The 13,888-nt window shown below is 48.7% G+C and overlaps 1 protein-coding gene across 1 annotated transcript in view; it reads left to right on the top strand.

Moving 5' to 3' along the window:
• LOC140703803 (uncharacterized) overlaps positions 1 to 13,888 on the top strand; it is a 276,588-nt gene that overhangs the window by 47,202 nt on the left and 215,498 nt on the right. The gene's annotated exons all lie outside the window — the stretch shown is intronic.

Below are 13,888 nucleotides of genomic sequence, written 5' to 3'. Positions count from 1 at the left end.
TGTTAGTCTTGAATTGGCCTTCTCAGCCACACTAGACACTGTTCCAAGTCCTGTATTCAAAGCACGTTACCATAGTCTCTCGAGACTGAAGGATGCCTAATCTAAAAACTCCAAAGCTTGCATGCTGTAACTTTCTATGCAGGCTGTGTATGCATTTTTCATGTGGCCCTGCATTACTATCCACCTTTGTAGCAACTTTACTTTGACTCATCACATAAAGGTGTTTTTCCCCATTTCTGATGGGTCTTGCAGGAAGTCAGGAAGAACACCACAGCACGGCCAGAGACCTTTGTTGCTGAGGCAGAGGTCTGCAGGGAAAGGCTGTTCTCATTTAGCCTAGTCCTCATATTCCACCAGTGGCACTCCTGAGGAGCTGGGCAACAGCTGCAGAGAAAGAGCCCAATCCTGCAATCTCTAGAACAGTTTTGCCCAGGGGGATGCGACTGATCCTGCATGAACTAAGGTTGCATGGTTCTAGCATGGCTCCAGTCCTGAAAGAACGTTTCCAAAAGTACCCTTCTTCACAACCCAGCCACAGGTGATGTAAGTTACACTGGTGGGTGAGTTAGAGTGCTTTGTCACTCCTGTGTGTGAGACTAGAGGCGAGGGGGCAAAAGCCCTCGCCGGAGTGTCGTCCTCTTCTAGGCGAGAGAAGGAGGTACAGACCGACATGCATGCCCCGGTCGTCGAGACAATGCATCAGGGTATAGACACCCGAGACTTAGAGCAAGGGATGGCCAAGGTATCCATAGCTACGCAGACAGGAACAGAAACGGTGGGAAAGACAGAAAGGGGCAGAGCCATCATGGAGGTGGGAACCGTGGATATAAAAGGAAACCAGGACGAGATACCAGGAGGTTGGGAAATGGTCTGGGTGGAGGATAACTGGACTGGGAAATGTGAGAGAGTCTGGGTCCCTCGAGAAGAGGCGGACTATAGGAGGAGACGGGGTCTCCCACAGCGCCCCTCTTATTGGGGAGAGAGGGAGGCTCGTGAGTGGTGGCGCCATTTGCGAGAGGAGAAGGAAGCGGTGGAAAGGGAGGAACAGGAACGACGAGTATGGCAGCTGGAGGAGGCCCACTGGAGAGGGTATTGGCCGGGCCACAGGACTTATTGTCCGGGGGAGATGAATCCTGCGACTTGGATGGAAGAGACGAGGAGACCCTACCCCTAATTGACCCGGGTCTTGACTCTGGAGACGCAGAGGACGCTAGCCCTTTTCTTAAAGGACCTTGGTTTGAAACTTCTTTTTTTTTTTAATTTTGTATTATATAAATCCAACCATATTGATTTAACATCATGTCACCAGGGTACATCTTATAACCATTTGTAAAACAACTGCTACACACATTACCCTCCTAATCTATACAACATCCTTCTAACCATTGATAGAATAAGTCCCATGTTTGATAATATTTTGTATCTTCTTTTCCTTTGATTTTCAGTGTTAGTCTGTCCATTTCGACGCAATCCAATATCTTTTTAATTATTTCTTGATCTGTAGGTGTTCCTTCATTTTTCCTGTACTGTGCATAAATAATCCTCGCCGCTGTTAGAATATGCAGTAGGTTTGAAACTTCTTATGACCCTTTTATGCAAGACATTTGGATGCCCTCGTGGGACCCGTTGGCGACGAGAGAACAAGGGGACAGTGGTTTAAAAGTTCATAACCCTGAGTTAAAAGTTACAATAAACAACAAGTTGGAGTTCCTACCGCCTTTGCCTGGCGTCTTTGTTCCTCATAACAAGGCCCCTAACGAACCTTCACACCGTGTCTAACATGGGTTCAATTTCCTATTCCACGAGTCTGGCATGCTGGTCCACAGCTCTCTAAGGAGCAGACTGAACAGGTGGATGCTCTCCCATCCCTACAGAATGTGTAGTCTGTGAAGTTCAACCTGGCTAACTGAAAAAGAGAGACTGAAATTGTTGCATGAAAGCTAGCAGCTTTTCCTGTTGAGGGGCTGATGGAAAAGTAGCCAAAAAGCAAGCACCTCTGGCTTTGCCTCTCTCTGAGCCAGACATGTGAACATCCCATAAGCTCTGGCAACATAAGGCTTCAGGCCGTGTGCAGGAAAAAATCTCCACCCAGCTGCAGATGCATGGAGCTGCTAGACAACCACCAAGGGAGTCGGCTGAGGTAGGAAGATGGGTCTGCTCAAGGCCTACTTGGTCCTTGATGGGAAATAGAGCGATGGCGAGGGAGGAAGAGGAGGAGGAGGAAGGTGCCTCCGGGGTACTCCTCTTGCAAAGGGAGGGACGAGGAGAGCATGCTTTGGAAAGCAGCAGCAGCAGCAGCAAAGGCCAATTCATGCGTTCAGGTAGCAAAACTTGTCTTGTCCAGAGTGCTAGCAATCCACGCTATTTCATTACATGGGGTGGCCTCTGTGGAATAATAAGGGGCATACATGGGTTTTTTTTCTGTGACTTCCCCACACTCTTCCTTCCTCTGAGCACTTCACGCCTGTATCGAGGGGAGGGGGCAGCTTCTTTTCCACAGACAGAAAGTTCCCCCACCTGATCTATCTCCTCAAGGGGGGAACGGATGAAGACCTTATGGCTTCTGCTCCTGCCCCCCAAAAGACAGGACTAGAGATCAAGCACAAACCCAAGTGAAACCATTGCATGGATTTGCAGATCCAGGCATTGGACACCTCTCTATTTCTCCAAAGTTCTGGCTTCACACGGAGGACAGAGAACCCCCAAGGAGGATTTGGTCCTTCTGCCCATTCTCTGTCTCCAGGCAGAAACACTGGTGTCCTGACCCCTAAGAGACACGTACAAGTTGGAGGGTCATGAGTGTCAAATTCTCCTCCCCTGACCATGAGAAAGGAGAGCAGCCAGCCCCTTTTATGAGTTCTTGCCTGGCCATCAGGGGGCACACAGTGGACACTGGGCAGAAGTAGGGGGATATGAGAGGACCAGGGAGGAAGCGCCCCCCCTCCTGCCCACACTCAACTTCAACAGCTGTCAAGGAAAGGGGTGAGGGAGGGACTGGGGATCCCATCGTGTGCTTGCAGGAAAGCGGAGGTTGATGAGCTGTGTGGCACATGGAGAGGAGCACTCCTTGTCATCTAAAAGGGAAACTGTGCCCAGTATGGTGGACTGGGGAGAGTGACAGACTGGGACACTGGTGACTAGGGTTCGAATCTCCACATTCTGAATGGAATGGAGTGTAACTGGTAAAAACAGTCCTTCAATACCTCCCTCACCTTGAATTCCTTCTTACAGTCATTATATACAAGTCAGCTCTGATTTTGTGGCACATACTAATCAAGACCGGAGTTTGGTGGCCACTGGTGCTTTTTCCCCTCAGGAGAGAGTTGGCAGTACTTCCAGGCAACAGAGGTGCCTGTTGAGGTTCTCGTGTGGACTCATGTTATTTTTATGTGTCCGTATCCTTGTGTGTACTTGTATCAGGCAACCCCCAAAGAAACAAAAAATATAAAGCAAAACTAAAAAAGTCAAAAAGATGAGGCACCTTAAAGACCAACTTTTACATTTTAACGTGAGCGATTGTGACTCATGTCCACTTCTTCAGATGTATGGGAAAAAATGAAACGCAGAATAAAATCTAGAAGTCACAATTAAAATTGCAAAACCTTCTTTGTCTTTAAGAATCTGAGGTGTGTGGCTAAATCTCACATGCAGTAATTTGTGGCCTTTGTTGAGTGTTAAATTCTATTGTAAACATTTCCACAGAGGACAGAAAGCAAATAATCAAGCAAGAGCAAAAGTTGGGAGAGGTAGGATCAATCAAATACCCAAGGTGGTGGTGGGGGGAGAAGAAACTATAGAAATAAAAATAAACAAAGAGAGCACAGGATCCATATGTGTTAACAGAGGGAATATTTCATTTTTTTTCTCTCTGATGTGTTTGAAGAAGTGAACGTGATCTGCAAAAGCTCACATTAAAATAGAGTAGTCTCTAAGGTGCCTCATCTTTTTGTCTGTTTTAATTTTGTTTCCTTTTGCATTGTTTGGTTCCTTTGGATTTTGCCCGATATGCTTGCACAGACTAGTCGGCTCCCTCTTCAATGGTGTGTAGTGAGGGGTTTTTGTGAGGGGAAAAGCTGCTTTTTGCAAAGAAAGTGGAGGGGGAAAGCAGGGCTCAAAGCACTTTGATCCTTCCCCTTTAATGCCGTGTATAAAACAACCTTCATTTTTTCCTCTGATTTTTTTTAGGAAAAACTCGTTTTATACATGGAAAAATCTGGTAAGTCTAAAAACACAAAGCCTGGCAGAATATGTTACACTCCCTCAGATCCAGGGGGTTTGGGAAGCTGGGCTACAAAGCCAGGCCTTCCCCGGTTTGGTCTCGGATGTTGGAGCCCTGATTCCTAAAAGGCACAGCCGAGGACACGCAAGGCGTATAAGTCTCCCCTCTGCTCCCCGGTCTCTCTCTTCCTTTGCCTACCTGTCAGCCTCTCGCTTCCACGCAGCCCTTTCTGCCCCTAGGCTCGGCTTCCTTTGTTCCTCCACACAGGAAGGCCGGATCACAGAAGGAGTCCCCTCAGTGTCCTGGGTCTGGGTCAAGGGGAAAGCCACTTCCCTGCCTCCAGCTTCTTCTCCCACTACCTTGGTCAAAAAAGACATCCACATGCAAATGAGAGCTTGAGGTTTGGCGAAAGAAGACGTCCAGGACAACCGATCCCATCATAAATCATTCTAGTCATACCAAAAGAATAGGTTTTCCTTTGACAAACTTAGTTTTACACAGATACAGAGAATGAAGATACACCACCACAACCCCTGATCATGCCTTCAGTGCGATTTTAAGATGCTCCTTTAAACACAATAGAGTAGTTTTGATTCTCTGAAAGGGAAGAGGCGATGCAAGCTTCAGGGTGCTGCAGGGCTCCTCCGCAGGGTCTTCGGAATCTTCCCTGAGAGGTTGGCAGCTTTGGGAAGCCAGCTTCCTCCCGAGGCAGCTGGGCTGAACCCTGCGACGCAACTGGTTTCAGCCACGGTGAGGATGAGCAAAGCTCTGTCTGAGCTTCATTTCTCTGTGGAGACGAAAACTGGGTTGCGATCCCCCAAAAGCTCTGCCAGGAAGTGACTGGCTCTGAGGGGGCTGCAGTTCTTGGGCTTCTGCTGTCTCTTCAGGAGCACCTCCCACCCAAAGGCCCTCCGCCCACCCTCTGGGCCTCTTTTTGGGGGGAGATGGAGGAACCCTAAACCCCATTGGAATCGCGCCCCATAAAATCCTCCCCCCCAGAACTCCACCCTTTTGAAAGCCAGGGAAGTCCTGCAAGCAAAGGAAGGAAGGCAGAAAGGCAGCACCCTTGAAGCAGATCCAGGCATCTGACCTCCTGACACAGAGCGCAACACTCCCCAACCCAAACAGACCCACACAATGGCTGGGGATTCCTTTAGGAACACAGATAACGTAGGCAAACGGGAATGCTGTCCTGTGGGAGCCACACTTCCCCCTCCCCCTCTCTCATTCCTTGGCACTAGTGCAAAGATAAACAGCTGAGACAAACATTTATACGCATGATGGACACCCATATACTGTATATGGATTGAATATCAGCCTAGGTTTCTTAAGCCATTACGGAATGTAAAAACGCCTACTGTGTACTACTGCCCCTCTTATTTCGTTCATCACTACCATGGCCATCTTCATCGTGTGTCTCGTAGGTAAACATGGTCAATGTTCTCTCTATTTTCACTCATTGTTCTTCTGCCCTCTTATATACTCTTACATCCCCTCCCTTGAGCTTTTAATAGTCTTCACCCCACACCTCTTCTCCCCACTCCCTTTTGCTCACGACTGTCATCTCTTCTCTGTCTCCTGTAGGAATGTTTATGACAGAGCCTGACACCAAACATAGGCCAGAAACCACTGCATGTGAGATGTAACCACAGACCCAAGACTCTTAGGAGCCCATTAATATTTATTACGTTTGACTTGTGAAATGGGTCTTTCATCCAGTACTTTATAGTTTCCCTATATGTCTGACGGAGCAGAAAGGGGCCACATGTTTTTGCCTTGTTTTATTTCTTTGGATTTTACCTGATATGCTTTGCGCTGGCACTGAACCGACACCAACTTTCCAGGAAGACTCTGTGGGAATTCTAGCGTGAGACCCACCGGTGCTAGGTATTCAGTGAAATGAGGGCTGGAGACCCTGAAGTCTAGATGTTCTGTGCTCTCCTGAGAAATTCATCAACAAATTCAATGCTATAATGTGGGTGGACGTTTTTCAAATGACCTGAACCAATGGCTACATGCAAGACAAGCAAGAAATACATGCATGGAAAGACATTGTGGAGAACCCCTATCTGTAAGTTTATACCCACTTATACATCAGGAGGTCTGGAAAAGGGTGTGGGAGGAAGTATAAATGTTAGAGAAGAGAGAACATAATTCTGTCGGAGGAGGAGAAAGGGGATAAATAAAGCTGGGGATGAAAGAGAAGAGGAAAACAGCCAACATGATCTTCTCTGGTGGTAGGAGAAATGCAGCATCTTGTGCTAAAGGAAACACGAATGGGTCATATAATCAGCAACCAAGCAGGACATTGAGAAGGGGGAAAAATCACTCTGTTCCCCACCAGCTTCCCCTGTGATTCAGTGAACAGACTCTGGTGACGGGGACTCTTGTGTCTCGTCTTGAGTCTTTCCTTCCACCAGAAGTGGAAGAACTTGGGCCGCCCGGAGGAAGCTCCTCACTCCGGCCATTTTCCTCTTTGGAGACTTCCTCCCCCCCCCCCGCCTTGTTTCTGCCATTCCTCCCCCCCTATTTGTGCAGGAGGGGGGGAAGGGGAGGAACCTAGAGCTACAAAGGCGAAGGAAGAGCTCCTCCCCTTGACGCACTTCGAACAGGAACCGGAAGCGGGATCGCTGCGCCTGCCTCTTCCCCTTTGGCCAAAGAAGGCACGTGGAAAGAAGCGGGGCTCTTGGGGCGCCTCCCGGATCGGGACCAGGACGGAGGTGGGCTCTGGAGGGGCAGATGGGGGGGTGTGGGGTGAGATTTGCATGGGGGGGGTGAGACGGGGTAGGCGGGGCTGTTTCTCCGAGCATTGCCTATGGTATCGACCTGCTTGTAAGTCATTTTTATTTTCTGGGTCTTTTCCTCTGGGTCTCCTTCGGAGGGAGGGGGAGATTCCAAGGGGAGAGAGGATCTCTGGGGCCCAGATTCTCCCCCCCCCCCAACAGGAGCAGGGAGACCAAACCCCCCTGCAAGGCCCTAGGGCTTCATCGAGTGTGTGTGTGGGGGGGTAATGAGCCCCTGCCTTCCCTTGAATCCTGCGAGCATCCGGTGGATGGAAACACAGGAACGGGAGAGAAAGTAACTTCCCTCCCATCTCTCTCCCCCCCCCCGCCTCCCTCTAATGACTTAGGACACCCCCTCCCAACCTTAAAGGTCTAAAGTCCCAAGTGGGGCCAGAGAGGCAAAGGGGGCTGTGATGGGGGGGCAGGAGGGAGGTGGAGGAGGCGACCCCAGGGACTATGGGGGGCAGCAATCAGAAGAAATGGGGCTTGCGATCCTCCCTGCACCTTCCTTCTGAGAGGGAACATCCACCGGACCTCTTCTTCTTTTGCACACACTCTGTGTGTGTGTCTCTGTGTGTGTTGTGTGTGTGTTTGTATTTGTATTTTCCTGGATGATCCGGCAGACAAAAGGGCTAACTGGATCCCTCTCAAGACCAGATCCTGAGCTGATGGATCAACTGCAGGACGATTCCTCCCCCACCCTTGCTTGGCAGCTTCCTTGTTGTGTTGGTTGTGAACAGAGATCGTCTTTTTCTGAAATGAAGGCAGACAAGAGAGACGTGTTGGATTTTCCTCCTTGGGATGTTTCCTAGCGGAGGCCAAAAAGGAGTTCTCCCCAGGAACGGTCTCTTGGAAGTTGTTTTTCCTGCAGGGCCAAAACTGATCTGGTCTTTGGGTCCTGAAGGCACAATTCAGGGCCATCAACTGTGCAAATGACTTGCTCCTGCTTCCTAGGGATTCGCCCTCCTGTCTCCAATGGCTCTCCATGGGGTGGAGCAAAGGGGGCTTTGGAAAGAGGCCGAAGGAGGTTGGGTCCTCCCACTTGAAGGGCAGGAGGGAAGAAGGACCGGAAGGCAACCTAGCCTCTTTTTCTGGGGCATTCACTCTCCCGGCAGGTCTTTTGCAGAGTGAATAGCTATGAAGGATCCGTTCCAGACCAATTGATCGTGAAATGCTTTCTTTTATAGCAGGGGCACATAACACCAAGAACTCCCCCGTTGGTTGCTGCCCCTCCAAGCCCCTGTGAGGTAAGGGGGGTTTGAAGACAGCAGGTGAGAAAAGTCCTGAGACCTGAACTGATCAGATCCGTTGAAATAAATGAAATGAAGAAACACACTCCCTTTGATCTTATCAGATCTCCTTTTAGCACAACTAGGGAAAGACCTGATCTTTAGGTAGGAATTCTAAATCTATTTTTACTAGAAGTATGTCCCTGTGATCCTCTTGAAAGGGGTTGCTGGGAATTTGTAGTTTTGGATGTAAAAACAAACCAAATAAAAAAAATACCCTGCTAACTGTCTGGAAAGTGAAAGAAAGAAAGAAAGTGATTAAGTGGCCCATCGGCCCACCGCACAAAGGAGGGGGCAACTTTTTTTCTTTTATTTTCAGGGCTATGAACCCCAGATGTGTAGAAAATACATCCATGTCTCTCTTTGGAAAAGCTATCACACATCAGCTTCTCCCTTCCTTGTGTTCGACGGTGAAGGATGTGAAATCCTGAGGAATTGGCCTTCTTCACTGCTGCCGCACACTGGGTGGACACTTCGATTGAGCTGTCCACCAGCACACCAAGATCTTATTGATTTATTTACTTACTTACTTATTTATTCCATCTATACCCCGCCTATCTGGTCATATTGACCACTCTAGGCGGCTTACAACACAAAACACAAAATACAAAACCAATGTATAAATAAAAAGGAATTTGTACACAATTAAAAATTCTATAAGATGGAAAAGGGAAGACATAATAAAGAAAGCAAGAGAAAGGTCAGGGATTAACTGGGGGGGAAGGCCTGCCTAAACATCCACGTTTCAGTTGTTTCTTAAAAATATCCAGCGAGGGTGCTGCGCGACTCTCTGGAGGCAGGTTGTTCGAGAGGCGAGGAGCCACCGCCAAGAAGGCCCAGTTTCTTGTTTTATTCCTTCCGGGCCTTCATCGGCATCAGGCTCCTCAGCCTCCCCTTCTGACTCGCATGAGTGACACGGGTAGAACTGGGTGGGAGTAGGCGTTCTGCCAAGTATCGAGGCCCCAAACCGTTTAGGGCTTTATACGTAAGCATCAAAACTTTGAAGTCGACGTGGAACCGGATGGGCAGCTAATGCAGCGCGGCCAGAATAGGTGAGATGTGATGGTATTTTCTCACTCCACTAAGGGTTCTGCACCACTTGGAGTTTCCGTGTCAGCCTCAAAGGCAGCCCCATGTAGAGCACATTGCAGCCTCCCATCTCTCCCCCCTAATGACATAGGACAGCCCCCTCCCATCTCTTAAAGGGCCAAAGTCCCAGGAGGGGCTGGAGAGGAAAGGGGGCTGGGATGGGGGGGAAACAGGCGGGAGGTGGAGGACTTGGGGGAGCGGGCAGGAGAAATGGGCCTTGCGAGGGTTGGGGTCCCTTCCTACACCTTCCTTCTGAGGGGGAACATGTGCGAGACCTCTTGTTCTTTTGCACACTGTGTATTTGTTGCTCTCTCTCTCTTTCTCCTGGATTAACTGGCAGAGAGGAGGGCTAATCAAATCCATCTCAAGACCAGATCCTGAGCTGAGCTGAGGATCAACTGCAGGATGACTCCTTTCCCTTGGCAGCTTCCTTTTCTTGCTTCTGAACTTTTTCCGAAGGAGAGAGAAGGTGGTGGATTTTCCTCCCTGGGATGTTTGATAGCGGAGGCGGAAAGGGAGATTTTCCCAGGAACGGTCTCCTGGTGGACGTTGTTCTTCTTCCCGCAGGGCCAAAACTGTTCTGGGCTTTGGGTCCTAAAGGCACAATTCAGAGCCATCGGCTGTGCAAAAGACCTGCCTCTCCTTCCTAGGGATTCTCCCTCCTGCCTCCAATTCATGGCTGTACATGGGGTGGAGCGAAGGGGGCTTTGGAAAGAGGCCGAAGGAGCTCTGGTCATTTCCACATGGAGGGCAGGAGTACCGCTTTTTTCCATCTTAGGCGGATAGCCCAGCTGCGACCCTACCTTAATGTGGGGGCTCTCACTACTTTGGTGCATGTGCTTGTAATCTCAAGATTAGACCACTGTAATGCGCTCTACGTGGGGCTACCTTTGAGGCTGCTGCAGAAACTACAGGTGGTGCAGAATGCTGCGGCCAGATTACTTAGTGGAGTGAGAAGATTCCAACATATCTCGCCCACTCTGGCCGCACTGCATTGGCTGCCCATCCGATTCCGCATCGACTTCAAAGTGTTGATGTTCACGTACAGAGCCCTAAATGGTTTAGAACCTCGATACTTGGTGGAACGCCTTCTCCCACCAAGATCTACCCGTGTCACTCGTGCGAGCCAGGAGGTGAGGCTGAGGAGCCTAACGCCGAGAGAGGCCCGGAAGGAGAAGACCAGAAATCGGGCCTTCTCGGCGGTGGCTCCTCGTCTCTGGAACAACTTACCTCCTGAGATTTGCGCGGCTCCCTCGCTGGACATTTTTAAGAAACAACTAAAAACACTGATGTATAGGCAGGCCTTCCCAACAGAAAACTCCTGATGATTTTTCCTTTCCTATATCTTTCTGATCTCTATCTTAGTCTACGTGCAATGTTTTTAAAATTATATTGTTCTTTTATTGTAAGCCGCCTAGAGTGGGCTAATATGTCCAGATAGGTGGGATAGAAATAAATAAATAAATAAATAAATAAACAAACAAATAAATAAATAAATAAATAAATAAATAAATAAATAAATAAATAAATAAGAAGGACCAGAAGGCAACCCGGCCTCTCCTTCTGGGGCGTTCCCTCTCCTGGCAGGTCTTTTGCAGAGTGAATGGCTCTTAAGGGTCTGTTCCCCAGAGAAAGTGGTCGTGAAATGCTTTCTTTTACAGCAGGGATAGCTGACACCAAGACTCCCACCCTCGGTTGCCACCTTTCCAACCCCTATGAGGTTTAGAGTGAGCTCAGAGGGAAGAGCGAAGCCTAAGCAAGGTTGGGGGTTGGAAGACAACATGCCAGAAAAGTCCTGAGATCTGAACTGTGCCCGCCTTGGGTTGGCAACACAGGACACTTGGCATGGGGAGCATGGAAGCTGAGGATCCCCTTTGGAGACGCCCCCTGTGTTGGGATCCTTGGGGTGAGAACAATAACAAATGCTCCCGTGAGAACAGAGGGCCTGGTTCAACTGTCGGTCCACTACATCACGCAGGCTCTGGTGTTTTCTTGATGTTGATTTTGTGTTTTAAAAATTTACATGAGTTGCCTTGGGCCCTTTTAAAGGAAAAGGTGGGGTAAAAATATTTTAAATAAATAGTGGGGAAAATACACTGTTCTTTGCTGCTGCTTTCATTGCAGGTCCTGTTGCTCTCTGGTTCCCTGCTGTTGCCCCCACCTCACTGGGATGGGGGGGGAGCTTTTATCTCAGAGCCCAGTAATAGATGCTCCTTCCTCCCTCCTTCCTTCCTTCCTTCCTTCCTTCCTTCCTTCCTTCCTTCCTGTGGTTTCTTTCTTGCCTGCATTTCTGTTCCTCTTGTTCTGCTGCCTGAAGAGGAGAGAGAGATGGGAATGTGACCCCATTCAACAGCGACATGACGAAGGCACATTCGGCAAGGAAACGTTTTTGATTTGCTTTATCCATGAAGCCTCCAGGCTGATGTTTTTCTTTTTCTTTTCTTCTAGGAAGGGGTGAGACTGAGCTGAGTTGTCTTTGCTGTTTTTAGGACCAAAACCGAAGAACCAAATCCCACATCCCTCCAGGATTTGCAAGGTAAGTGAGATTTCAAGAGGTGGCTTAAGTAGCCTTGCCACACATACACTCTCCTGTCGGTTTCCCCGGCCCAGCAGGGATTTGAATCCAGGTCTCCTGGTTTCCAGTCTGGTGCTCCATCCACGACACCACACTCCTTCTTTGAACATGTGCAAAGTGTTCCTGTTTGAGGGTATGGTTTTCTTTGCATTTTATTTAAGTGGTTTTTTAAATAAGATCTCAATCCTGCTGACCTCAACCTCATGGTCACCAACGACAGGTCCTCTTGATAAGAGGCAAACCTTGGTCATCCTGATTTGGGGTTTCTGGGGTTCCCCTTCAAGTCTCCCTTCTTATTCCTCCTTAACAGACAAGCCAGAGTGGGGAGTTTTGCTTTACACCATTGTAATTGATTAACATCATTTCTGTTCTCCCCTTCTCCTTCAATGTCACTCCCCATATTGGTCCACACACAGATAGTCACAAGAATAGACTACCACAATTCTCTTTATGTGGGGCTTCCCTTGAGGCTGACACCAGCAGATGCAAGAGAGGCAGCGTCTCCTCAGTCCACCGCTCTCCCCCTTCGCTCGTCTCCTCTGGGAAGGAGATTCCACACCCCTGCGTGGGGGAAGGTTCCTCCATTCCACATTCTCTCTTTTCTCTTTTCCTGTTTGCATCCGCTCTTCCCTTATCCTTTAGCTCCATCCTCTTCTCTCCTGTTTATCCCAGTAGAGAGGTTTCTTGGCTTTGTGATGGTTCCTTCACCTTCCGGCCTCTTCTCTTGATGCCCTTGCAAAGGAGAAGACAATTATGGGAAGAGGGAAAATAAAAAACAACTTAATGTTTCTTGTTGGGTTCGAGCATCCAGGATTCTGAGCACTTGTGAACGTCATTGTTAAGCATACTTTGATGCCTCCCCCTAACAGATTATCCAAGAAATTGCTGGAGAATTAAAACTCCTCCTTCACTTTGACCCCGGCCGGTATTCTGGTTTTTTCTTCTCTTTCTCCTTCTGTTGCTGCTGCTGCTTCATTCGGTTAGTAGGCCTTTGATCAGACCCATTGAAATAAATATAATGAAGAAAACACACTCATTTCATTCTTGTCCAATCTCCTCTTAGCACAACTAGGGAAAGACCCAGTCTTTGGGTTGAAATCATCTTGAAAGGGTTTCCTGGGCATTTGCAATTTTTGATATAATAACAACAACAAAAATCCACACCCTGCTAACCCTCTGGAAAAGAAAGCAAAGAAGTAAAGTGTATAAGTGTCTCATCGGCCCTACCCCACAAAGGAGAGGGCAACTTTTTTCCCCTTTATTTTTAGGGCTATGAACCCCAGATATGTAGAAAATACATCCATGTCTCTCTTCAGAAAAGGTGTCACACATCAGCTTCTTCTCCCTTCCTTGTGTTTGACGGTGAAGGATGTCAAAGCCTGAGAAACGGCATCCTTCAGCCGTCCACTTTCTTCCCCTCCATAGGCAGTGTGATGGCATCAGAGCCCTTACCCATATTGTCTCTTCTTCGGGGTGGGGTGGAGGGCTGGCAGTTTTTGCCTGTTCAGAGGCTGTTGGTTTTGAAGATATAATATAACATAATGAACAGAAGAGCCCTGCTGGATCAGGCCAAGAACCCATGTCATCCAACTTCCTGTATCTCACATTGGCTCTACCTGATGCCTTTGAGACCAAACGAGATGACGAGAGACCTGTCGCCCGAGACCCCTTCCCTGCATCTGGCCTTTTGCTGTAAAGTAAAGGTTCCCCTTGACATCTAGTCCCGGCAGGTCTTTTGCACAGTGAATGGCTCTGTAGGGTCTGTTCCAGACCAAGTGATTGTGAAACTCTTTGTTTTACAGCAGGGGGAACCAATACCAAGACCACCCCCCCACCCTTGGCTGCCTCCTTTCCCAGCACCTGTGAGGTTTGCAGTGAGCTCAAAGGTAAGAGCGAATCCTAAGCGTGGTTGGGGGTTGGAAGAGAGTCGAGA

The sequence above is a fragment of the Pogona vitticeps genome, chromosome 2 (genome assembly GCF_051106095.1).
Source record: "Pogona vitticeps strain Pit_001003342236 chromosome 2, PviZW2.1, whole genome shotgun sequence".
NCBI lineage: Eukaryota > Metazoa > Chordata > Lepidosauria > Squamata > Agamidae > Pogona > Pogona vitticeps.
This window is presented reverse-complemented; position numbering and strand designations above follow the sequence as displayed.